Here is a 12,402-nt window from a genome sequence, read left to right as displayed (position 1 = left end):
TGTTCCAATAAAACTTTATTTATGAAAATAGATAGTAGATGGGATTAGATTTCTTGGTCTTATTTTCCATCTTCCTGTTTATTAATGTTTCCTAAAGGAATAAGACTATATATGGTGTGTGTTTGAAAAGGCTGGAGTGGTGATGAAAAAAAATTAAGAGGAGCATAAAAGAGATAGCATTATGAAATATATTTTTCAAAAGTCAGATTTGATATTTGCTCATGATTTTAAAGGCTACATTTTGAGAAAAAGTTTAATACTTTCATCAGTTACTATAATAAAATTGAAGACAGGAGACGGGCTCCTGTCAGGAGGAATGCACAAAATAGCCCTTTAGTTATTGCAGCGTGACAGCTCCTGTTAACCAGCCCTGAGATTCTCACGAATTCCACCTCAATACCAAAAGCCTCTGTCTGGCAGAGCCAATGGAAGAGCAAGAGATAATCCTTCCCAGCTGCTGGTATAATCAAGGGTTTTTGCAGGATCTTTGGGCACGCACTGAGTGAGATAGGGAGGAGCCAGACTATGGCACAGACTAGGGCGCTGAAATGGATTAATAATGAATGTAGTGATTTGGCCCGTGACCCTCTAGCACATGCAGGTCGATTTGGAGGTGATACATTTCATTAGAAAGTGAAAGTGTGGCCATGATGAGGGATCCTTGTCCCATGGAAGGTGATGCTTGCACTTCCTGCATCCTCTCCTGATGCCTCTGCGTGATCCCCTACTGTGTTCAAAGGCTCATGATGGGGGAGGCCCCCAGCTGCCCTCTTGTCACCCCTCCTCCACTTCCCTCCTCTGTCCCCAGTGTGTCCTATAATAAAATTGAAGAGATTAAAAAAAAAAAAAAAGAAAGTGAAAGAGAAGTCGGTCAGTCATGTGTGACTCTTTATGACACCATGGACGGTAGCCTACCAGGTCCATGGGATTTTCCAGGCAATAATACTGGAGTGGGTTGCCATTTATTCAGTTCAGTTCAGTCGCTCAGTCATGTCCGACTCTTTGTGACCCCATGAATCACAGCAAGCCAGGCCTTGCTGTCCATCATCATCTCCCGGAGTTCACTCAGACTCACGTCCATCGAGTCTGTGATGCCATCCAGCCATCTCATCCTCTGTCGTCCCCTTCTCCTCCTGCCCCCAATCTCTCCCAGCATCAGAGTCTTTTCCAATGAGTCAACTCTTCGCATGAGGTATACTGGAGCTTCAGCTTTAGCATCATTCCTTCCAAAGAAATCCCAGGGTTGATCTCCTTCAGAATGGACTGGTTGGATCTCCTTGCAGTCCAAGGGACTCTCAAGAGTCTTCTCCAGCACCACAGTTCAAAAACATCAATTCTTCGGCACTCAGCCTTCTTCAAAGTCCAACTGTCATATCCATACATGACTACTGGAAAAACCATAACCTTGATTAGACGGCAAAGTTATGTTTCTGCTTTCGAATATACTATCTAGGTTGGTCATAACTTTTCTCCCAAGGAGTAAGCGTCTTTTAATTTCATGGCTGCAATCACCATCTGCAGTAATTTTGGAGCCCCCAAAAATAAAGTCTGACACTGTTTCTACTGTTTCCCCATCTATTTCCCATGAAGTGATGGGACCAGACGCCATGATCTTCGTTTTCTGAATGTTGAGCTTTAAGCCAACTTTTTCACTCTCCTCTTTCACTTTCATCAAGAGGCTCTTTAGTTCCTCTTCACTTTCTGCCATAAGGGTGGTGTCATCTGTATATCTGAGGTTATTGATATTTCTCCCAGCAATCTTGATTCCAGCTTGTGTTTCTTCCAGTCCAGCTTTTCTCATGATGTACTCTGCATAGAAGTTAAAGAAGCAGGGTGACAATATACAGCCTTGACGTACTCCTTTTCCTATTTGGAACCTGTCTGTTTTTCCATGTCCAGTTCTAACTGTTGCTTCCTGACCTGCATACAGATTTCTCAAGAGGCAGGTCAGGTGGTCTGGTATTCCCATCTCTCTCAGAATGTTCCACAGTTTATTGTGATCCACACAGTCAAAGGCTTTGGCATAGTCAATAAAGCAGAAGTAGATTTTTTTTTTAGAACTCTCTTGCTGTCTCCATGATCCAGCGGATGTTGGCAATTTGATCTCTGGTTCCTCTGCCTTTACTAAAACCAGCTTGAACATCAGGGAGTTCATGGTTCATGTATTGCTGAAGCCTGGCTTGGAGAATTTTGAGCATTATTTTACTAGCATGTGAAATGAGTGCAATTGTGCGGTAGTTTGACCATTCTTTGGCATTGCCTTTCTTTGGGATTGGAATGAAAACTGACCTTTTTCCATTCCTGTGGCCACTGCTAAGTTTTCCAAACTTGCTGGAATATTAAGTGCAGCACTTTCACAGCATCATCTTTCAGGATTTGAAATAGCTCAACTGGAGTTCCATCACTTCCACTAGCGTTGTTTGTAGTGATGCTTTCTAAGGCCCACTTGACTTCACATTCCAAGATGTCTGGCTCTAGATTAGTGATCACATCATCATGATTATCTGGATCATGAAGATCTTTTTTGTACAGTTCTTCTGTGTATTCTTGCCACCTCTTCTTAATATCTTCTGCTTCTGTTAGGTCCAGACCATTTCTGTCCTTTATCAAACCCACCTTTGCATGAAATGTTCTCTTGGTATCTCTAATTTTCTTGAAGAGATCTCTAGTCTTTCCCATTCTGTTCTATTCCTCTATTTCTTTGCATTGATCGCTGAAGAAGGCTTTCTTATCTCTTCTTGCTATTCTTTGGAACTCTGCATTCAGATGCTTATATCTTTCCTTTTCTCCTTTGCTTTTCACCTCTCTTCTTTTCACAGCTATTTGTAAGGCCTCCCCAGACAGCCATTTTGCTTTTTTGCATTTCTTTTCCATGGGGATGGTCTTCATCCCTGTCTCCTGTACAGTGTCACATACATCAATCCATAGTTCATCAGGCACTCTATCTATCAAATCTAGGCCCTTAAATCTATTTCTCACTTCCACTGTATCATCATAAGGGATTTGATTTAGGTCATACCTGAATGGTCTAGCGGTTTTCCCTACTTTCTTCAATTTAAGTCTGAATTTGGCAATAAGGAGTTCATGATCTGAGCCACAGTCAGCTCCTGGTCTTGTTTTTGTTGACTGTATAGAGCTTCTCCATCTTTGGCTGCAAAGAATATAATCAATTTGATTTCGGTGTTGACCATCTGGTGATATCCATGTGTAGAGTCTTCTCTTGTGTTGTTGGAAGAGGGTGTTTGCTATGACCAATGATTGTTCTTGGCAAAACTCTTTTAATCTTTGCCCTGCTTCATTCTGTATTCCAAGGCCAAATTTGCCTGTTACTCCAGGTGTTTCTTGACTTCCTGCTTTTTCATTCCAGCCCCTTTTCATGAAAAGGACATCTTTTTTGGGTGTTAGTTCTAAAAGGTCTTGTAGGTCTTCATAAAACCGTTCAACTTCAGTTTCTTCAGCATTACTGGTTGGGGCATAGACTTGGATAACTGTGATATTGAATGGTTTGCCTTGGAGATGAACAGAGATCATTCTGTCGTTTTTGAGATTGCATCCAAGTACTGCATTTCAGACTCTTTTGTTGACTAGTTTTCTGTGAGTATGGTTTCAGTGTGTCTGCCCTCTGATGCCCTCTTGCAATATCTACAATCTTACTTGGGTTTCTCTTACCTTGGGCGTGGGGTATCTCTTCACGGCTGCTCCAGCAAAGCACAGCCACTGCTCCTTATCTTGGATGAAGGGTATCTCCTTCCTTACCTTCAAAGTGGGATAGCTCCTCTAGGCCCTCCTGTGCCTGTGCCATTTACTGGCAAGCCACAATTGTGGAACCTAATGACAGCCATTTCAAGGCAGTGTATTTTTGACAATTCATTTTCCTTCAGACTAAGTTATGAACAACCTAGATAGTATATTTAAAAGTAGAGACATTACTTTGCCGACTATGGTCTGTCTAGTCAAGGCTATGGTTTTTCCAGTAGTCATGTATGGATGTGAGAGTTGGACTATGAAGAAGGATGAGCACAGAAGAATTGATGCGTTTGAACTGTGGTGTTGGAGAAGACTCTTGAGAGTCCCCTGGACTGCAAGGAGATCCAACCAGTCCATTCTGAAGGAGATCAACCCTGGGATTTCTTTGGAAGAAATGATGCTAAAGCTGAAACTCCAGTACTTTGGCCACCTCATGTGAAGAGTTGACTCATTGGAAAAAACTCTGATGCTGGGAGGGATTGGGGGCAGGAAGAGAAGGGGACGACCCAGGATGAGATGGCTGGTTAGTATCACTGACTCGATGGACGCGAGTCTGAGTGAACTCCAGGAGGTGGTGATGGACAGGGAGGCCTGGCGTGCTGTGATTCATTTGGTCTCAAAGAGTCGGACACGACTGAGTGACTGAACTGAACTGAACTGAACCCTTTCAAACCACCTAAGGTTGCATTTACAACAATAATTTATCATCCAAATATTAACAGTAATGGCAGCATTTGTCTTAATATTCTAAAATCACAGTGGTCTCCTGCATTAACTATTTCTAAAGTTTTTTTTTTTAATCCATTTGTTCACTGCTATGTGATTCAAACCCAGATGAACCCCCTAGTGCCAGAGATTGCACAGATCTATAAAACAGAGATAGGTACAACAAAATATCTCAGGAATGGAGTCATTAGTATGCCATGTGATGCTACCTTAAAGTCAGAATAACCTGCATTATAGCTGTAATAAACATAAATTACTGTTCCTTGTTTTTAAATTTTCTTATCTGGCTGCTCCCCTTTTGGACCTCATCTGTTTTAATTTTATTTTTTTGTCTACCTCCTCCATTCATTCACATGCTCAACTGATAAGACTTAAGTTCTTCCAGCTTTGGACAATAAATGTTTTTAGAAACTAAAGTACAAGAGAACAGTTGTCCAAGATTCAGAATTTTTTAATTAAAATTTTTTTTTGGTGTTGATTCTCTCTTTTTTTAAAAAAAAAATTATTTTAGTTGGAGGCTAATTGCTTTACAATATTGTAGTGGTTTTTGCCATACGTTGTTATGAATCAGCCATGAGTTTACAGGGATTCCCCATCCTGAACCTCCCTCCCACCTCCCTCCCCATCCCATCCCTCTGGGTCATCCCAGTACACCAGCCCTGAGCACCCTGTCTCATACATGGAACCTGGACTGGTGATCCATTTCACATATGATAATATACATGTTTCAATGTTATTCTCTCAGATCATCCCACCCTCATCTTCCCCCACAGAGTCCAAATACTGTTCTATTCATCTGTGTCTCTTTTGTTGTCTCACATATAGAGTTATTGTTACCATCTTTCTAAGTTCCATATATATGTGTTAGTATACTGTATTGGTGTTTTTCTTTCTAGCTTACTTCACTCTGTATAATAGGTTCTAGTTTCATCCACCTCATTAGAACTTATTCAAATGCATTCTTTTTAATGGCTGAGTAATATTCCATTGTGTATATGTACCACAGATTTCTTATCCATTTGTCTGCTGATGGACATCTAGGTTGCTTCCATGTCCTGGCTATTATAAACAGTGCTGCGATGAACACTGGGTACATGTGTCTCTTTCAATTCTGGCTTCCTCAGTGTGTATGCACAGCAGTGGGATTGCTGGTTCATATGGCAGTTCTATTTTGAGATTTTAAGAATCTCCACACTGTTCTCCATAGTGGCTATACTAGTTTGCAATCCCACCAACAGTGTAAGAAGATTCCCTTTCCTCCACACCCTCTCCAGCATTTATTGTTTGTAGATATTTGGATAGCAGCCATTCTGACTGGCGTGAGGTGGTACCTCATTGGTTTCTATTTGCATTTCTCTGATAATGACTGATGTTGAGAATCTTTTTATGTGTTTGTTAGCCATGTGTATGTCTTCTTTGGAGAACTGTCTGTTTAGTTCTTTGGCCCATGTTTTGATTGGGTCATTTACTTTTCTGGAATTGAGCTGCAGGAGTTGCTTGCATATTTTTGAGATTTTTTTTTTTTTTGTCAGTTGCTTCATTTGCTATTATTTTCTCCCATTCTGAAGGCTGTCTTTTCACCTTGCTTATAGTTTCCTTTGTTGTGCAGAAGCTTTTAATTTTAATTAGGTCCCATTTGTTTATTTTTGCTTTTATTTCCATTACTCTGGGAGGTGGGTCATAGAGGATCCTGCTGTGATTTATGTCAGAGAGTGTTTTGCCTATGTTTTCCTCTAGGAGTTTTTTTTTTTTTTTTGATGGAGCATGTGTATTTTGTGGCCAGTGTCTTGGTTGTAAGATTAAACCATTCCTAATTGCTCTAACATGCTGAAGAGTCATCTGAGAGGGAGGAAGATGAATGCTGAGTTGTCACATCATAGGAAGCAGCATTATTCTAGCAGCATCCATTTAAGCCTTCCACTGTTAAAGACTTGAGGTTACATGATACACTTTATGCTCATAACTGATGTGGCTGGAGAACTGCTATTGAATTTATATCATCAGCAGAACAGAAAATGTGATGTATTTTATGCATGTCAATAAAAGAATGACCTGTTTTTGTTCTACATAGAATAAAAATTGGAAGTCAAACACCCTTTCTATTCCAAAATAGCATCTCATTTTTTAATTTTCACTTAAATTGTTAGGAGGCTTGGAGCTCTTAGTTAGTGTATCTTCCAATACACTGTTTAATATAGCACTGAATAAATGCTGCAAGTTGCCAATGGATGAGTGATCGAATAATAGCTCTGCTAGTAATTGATTTATTTTTCTTCAATAAAGTTACATAAACAAACAAACAAAAAAACTGAAAGTATATGAGTTTGGATTTTCACATGCATTAGCATACCAAATATTAATTTTATATAAGTTCAGCATATCCAATTGGACAAATGTAAAGGAATGCATTCTATAATAACTCCTTCATTGTATCCTCATTACAAAAGCAGATAAGACAATAGATCTAAGACAAAAGTAAATGCAGGTTATTACTGACTGCCCCTATAAAAGAGTTAAGACAATAAAAGAGGGAGCAAAGCAATTTAAAGTCAGTTTTAAAATACCAAACAAGGTGTCTTGATAACTATTAAAGAAAATAATATTCAGTGACACTTGCTAAAGATGGTAAGACAGACTTTATTCAGGACAGTTGAGATAGGTATAATAACAACTACAATGGGTTTTTACAGTGGGGGAGAGAAACTGGTTTCAACTCCAACCATGGGATAGAAAAGTGGGTATTCCATGGAAGAGAAAAATACTGTGAGGAAAAATCAGGTGTTCTGGTAAACTTTCTGAGTTGTCCATACAGCAGTAGGCTCAAAGGCTGCCTATTAAAAAAATGATGTGGCAATTATTTAACTTTATAAGAAGTCATCAGTTTCAGCTTGCAAGACTTTAAGCAAATGAGAGTTTCAGTCCTGAATGACTCTAAGTCAGAAGGTGGGGGAGTGGAAACTTTAATTTGGACAGTTGTAGCAGGATACAAGAGAAAAGAAGGATTGAGTAAAAACTGACAAAATGTGCAAGATGAAATCCACATGGGTACACCATAGTTTTCAATTTTAAAAAAGTTCCCTCTGCAATCACCTCCATTTTTATCAAAAATGATCAAAGTATTCATAAGACTAATTTGTTTACAAAATAAGTTAGTTTCATTAAACTTGATTTTACTCTTTACATAACTGAGGCACAGCAATTGCCCACATGGGCCCTTTTTAAGTTTGCTTTGCTGGAACTTTACATATGGAATCTCATATTGGGCTTTTAAAGCCTCTTGAGACTAGGAAAACAAAGCAAAAACTCATCACCAGATTTTGCCTGAAATACCTATGGATTTAAGTGTATTTCTCTTTCTTCAGGTCTTTGAAATATCATGAGCATCCTCAACCTGCCAGGAAGTGACATTCCTTACTTGTAAGGCAAGAAAGCCTATGGTCCAGGTATAGATAGTTTTTCTAAGGGGTGACTTCATAAGCATGCCTATGTGCTCAGTCACTCATGTCCGACCTTTTGTGACCCAATGGACTGTAGCCTTCTAGGCTCTTCTTTCCATGGGATTTTTACAGGCAAGAGTATTGTAGCTGGTTGCTGTTTCTTACTCCAGCAGATCTTCCTGACCCAGAGATCAAACCCAGTTCTCTGTCTCATGCACTGGCAGGTGGATTCTTTACCACTGAACCACCTGGGAAGCCTGGCTTTATAAACACTGGTGCCTTAAAGTCAATGGTCATCTGATTTATTGTACATCATTCTAAAATATAACATTCCATTCAAAGCAGTGGTAATAAATTAATGTTTGCAATTGTGTTCTGTTACAAGGAAAACTAACTGAACTGATGCAAATAACTATATTTCCATTAAAATAAGAATATTCACTAAGAGTTTTCAAATTATTGAGGTATCAGTTAAGAGGAAATGATAAAAGGTTGAATTTTGTTTACAAAGATAGAATTTACCAAGTTACTCTAAGTTACAGATAGCTTGGGCTTCCCTGGTAGCTTGGTAAAGAATCCACCTGCAATTCAGTAGACCCCAGTTCGATTCCTGGGTCGAGAAGATCCCCTGGAGAAGGTATAGGCTACCCACTCCAGTATGCTTGTGCTTCCCTGGTGGCTCAGATGATAAAGAATCCACCTGCAGTGCAGGAGACCTGGGTTGGATCCCTGGGTCGTGAAGATCTCCTAGAGGAGGGCATGGCAACCCACTACAGTTTTCTTGCCTGGGGAATCCCCATGGACAGATGAGTTTGATGAGCTACAGTTCATGAGGTCACAAAGAGTTTGACACGACTGAGCAACTAAGGACACCACAGCAGATAAATAGCTCAAGAGGAAAACATGTTTCCTTAAATCTGGAAAATAAAATATTAAATGCTTTAACCAGCAATATATCAAACAAGAAGTTATATTCTAAAAATTCCAAAAATACATATCAGTTCATTTAGCCAAATGTAACTAATTCTTATTTTTCTTGATCTCAGGCTGGGAAGTATATAAATTCATGAGTTTCTTCATTAGTTCTGGATATTCTTACACAGTTCAGTGGTATAGTCCTCAAGTTATTGAAGGCATGCCATCATGGAGCATTCTTATTTGCAGCTAATTACAAATACTTTCAGAGAATAATTACAATATAGTAGTAACTGAAAATGATGAAAGATAAAAAAATGACCATGGCTAAAGATCTGATGTAAGTTAATTTGTGGAGGAATTCTAGTTACTTCTGTGGCATACAACATGTTAACATACTAACTGAACAACAAGAATATCAACATGTTTCTATGAACTTCATGTTAATTCTGAAATATCTACATTAAAAATGTATATTTGTACATATATAATGAAAGACAGTTCATCATTACTTCCTTTTTGACAATGCTCTCCACGTAATTTGACATATCAGATAAACCTAAATATACCTCTGTTTTACAAGGTGAGAGAAAAATACTTCAAGATTTTCCAGGGGCCTTCTGGGAAACCTCGAAGTTAGTTTGCAGATGAAAAGGCTCAATTCAGAAGTTTATTGTGAGAAGTTTCAAAATTGTCAAAAAGATGGAACAGTTGACTAAATAGGATCACAGGTAGATGGCTATCAATTTGATAAAAGTTACAAAAAATTTTAAACATTAATATAGAAGGTTGTTGTTGTTGTTCAGTCACTCAGTCGTGTCTGACTCTTTGTGATCCCATGGACTGCAGCACACCAGGCTTCCCTGTTCTTCACTGTCTCCCAGAGCTTGGTCAAAACTCATGTCCACTGAGTCGGGGATGCATCCAACCATCTCAGCCTCTGTCATCCCCTTCTCCTCCTGCCTTCAATCTTGCCCAGCATCAGGGTCTTTTCTAATGTGTTGGCTCTTTGCATCAGGTGGCCAAAGCATTGGCGCTTCAACTTATCAGTCCTTCCAATGAATATTCAGGGTTTATTTACTTTAGGATTGACTGGCTTAATCTTGAAGTCCAAGGGACACTCATCAGTCATCTGTAACACCAGAGTTAAAAAGCATTAGTTCTTCAGCACTCAGTCTTCTTTATGGTCTAACTCTTACATCACACATGACTACTGGCAAAACCATTCTTGACCATATGGATCTTTGTCAGCAAAGTAACGTCTCTGCTTTTTAAAACACTGTCTAAGTTTGTCATAGCTTTTCTTCCAAAGAGCAAAGGTCTTTAATTTCATGGCTGCAGTCACCATCTGCAATGATTCTGGAACCCAAGAAAATAAAGTCTGTCACTGTTTCCATTGTTTTCCCCTTCTATTTGCCATGAAATAATGAGACTGGTTGCCATGATGTTAGTTTTTTGAATGTTGAGTTTTAAGCAGCTTTTTAAATCTCCTCTTTCATTCATCAAGCGACTCTTTAGCTCCTCTTTACTTTCTCTCATAAGGGTGGTGTCATCTGCATATCTGAGGTTGTTGGTATTTCTCCCAGCAATCTTGATTCCAGCGTGTGCTTCATTCAGCTTGGCATTTTGCATGCTGTACTCTGCATATAAGTTAAATAGCAGGGTGACAATATACGTCCTTGATGTACTCCTTCCCCAATTTTGAAACAGTCTGCTGTCCAGTTCTAACTGCTGCTTCTTGACCCACGTACAGTTTTCTCAGGAGGCAGGTTAGGTGGCCTGGTACTTCCATCTCTCTCAGAATTTTCCAGTTTGTTGTGATCCACACAGTCAAAGGCTTTAGCATAGTCAATGAAGCAGAGATAGATGTTTTTCTGGAACTCTCTTGCTTTTCCTATGATCCACCAGATGCTGGCAATTTGATCTCTGGTTCCTCTGCCTTTTCTAAAACCAGCTTGAACATCAAAGAAGTTCTCAGTTCATGCATTTTTGAAGCCTAGCTTGGAAAATTTTGAGCATTACTTTGGTAGCATGTGAAATGAGTACAACTGTGTAGTAGTTTGAACATTCTTTGGTATTGCCCTTCTTTGAGATTAGAATTAGACCTTTTCCAGTCCTGTGGGCACTGATGAGTTTTCAAAATTTGCTGACATATTGAGTGGAGCACTTTAACAGCATCATCTTTTAGGATTTTAAATAGCTCAGCTGGAATACCATAACCTCAGCTAGCTTTGTTCCTAGTGATGCTTCCTAAGACCCACTTGACTTCATACTCCAGGATGTCTAGCTATAGGTGAGTGATTACACTATCATGGTTATCTGGGTCATGAAGATCTTTTTGGTATAGTTCTGTGTATTCTTGCGAACTTGTCTTAATATCATCTGCTTCTCTTAGAAGGTTATGTGCTTATAAGGCAAACAAAAAAATCCTTAGCTCTTTTAATATTAAAAACAACTAATTTTCTTAAGTAATTAAAGACCTAATAAAGATTACATCAAGTACAGAAAACCATTCTAAATCATAAAAAAACTTTTTTTCTCAGGCAGGTAGCTTAAAAGATAAAGAAATGGTTATGAAGTACCAAATGCCAGGCCCCTGCATGCAGTACCTGTGAGTAAGTGAAACCAGACTGATCACATAGGAAAATCACCTCAGCAGGTGATTAGAAAGGCATGGTAACATGCTGGAAGGAGAATTAGGCATGAATGACCCAATCTGAAAGAAAGAAAGATTCCAGTACATCAACCTGAAAGTGAAGAGTGAAGGAAAGTGACATCTGAACGTGTTTCTTTGGGGTTCTAGGTTGTTGACTGTTGCTTTCACCACTAGTCTTGGGGTTTTGTCTTCTGTGCTATGTGGCCTGTGAAGTCTCGCTGCCACAGTAAGCAATCAGGCTTAAATCCCCAAGATGGGAGAACCAAGTCCAGGACTTTGGACCACCAGACAACTCCCAACCCCACAGAATATTAATCAGAAAGACCTCTCCCAAAGGCCTCCATCTCAACACTAAGACCAACCCCCACCCAAAGGCTAGCAAGCTCCAGTGCCTGATGTCTCATGCCAATCTTTCAGCAAAACAGGGATACAAAACTGCACATTAGCAGACAGGTTGCCTAAAGCCATATAAAGCCCAAATACATCCCAAAACACACTACTGGACACAGCTGTCCTTCAGAGAGACAAGATCCAGCTCCATCCATGAGAACAGTGGCACAAGCCCCCAAAACCAAGAAATGTTCATAATGCACTGGTCCAGCAGATGCACGGAAAAATGAGAAGACAATAAACATGTAGCAGACAAAGGAATATGGTAAAAACCATATGAAACAAATGAAGAGGAAATAGGCAGTCCACCTGAAAAAGAATTCGGAGTAATCATAGTAAAGACTATTCAAAATCTTGAAAATAAAATGGAAGCACAGAAAAAGACGGATCAAGAAGATACATGAGGGAGAACAAGATGGCAGAGGAGTAGGTGGATGTGGAGTACATCTCTTTCCACAGATACATCAGACACAGAAGTGCATACAGAACACCAACTGAGAGAAGACAGGAGTACCTGACCAGTGGAAAAGA

The 12,402-nt window shown here is 39.5% G+C and overlaps 1 pseudogene; it reads left to right on the top strand.

Moving 5' to 3' along the window:
• Nucleotides 1–525: 525 nt before the first annotated feature.
• On the top strand, nt 526–4,676 carry LOC138071808 (ubiquitin-conjugating enzyme E2 D3-like; annotated as a pseudogene).
• Nucleotides 4,677–12,402: the final 7,726 nt, after the last annotated feature.

Source organism: Capricornis sumatraensis, chromosome X, assembly GCF_032405125.1.
Source record: "Capricornis sumatraensis isolate serow.1 chromosome X, serow.2, whole genome shotgun sequence".
In the NCBI taxonomy this organism is placed as follows: Eukaryota; Metazoa; Chordata; class Mammalia; order Artiodactyla; family Bovidae; genus Capricornis; species Capricornis sumatraensis.
Note: the sequence above shows the minus strand (reverse complement) of the source record. Positions and strands in the feature narration are given on the sequence as shown.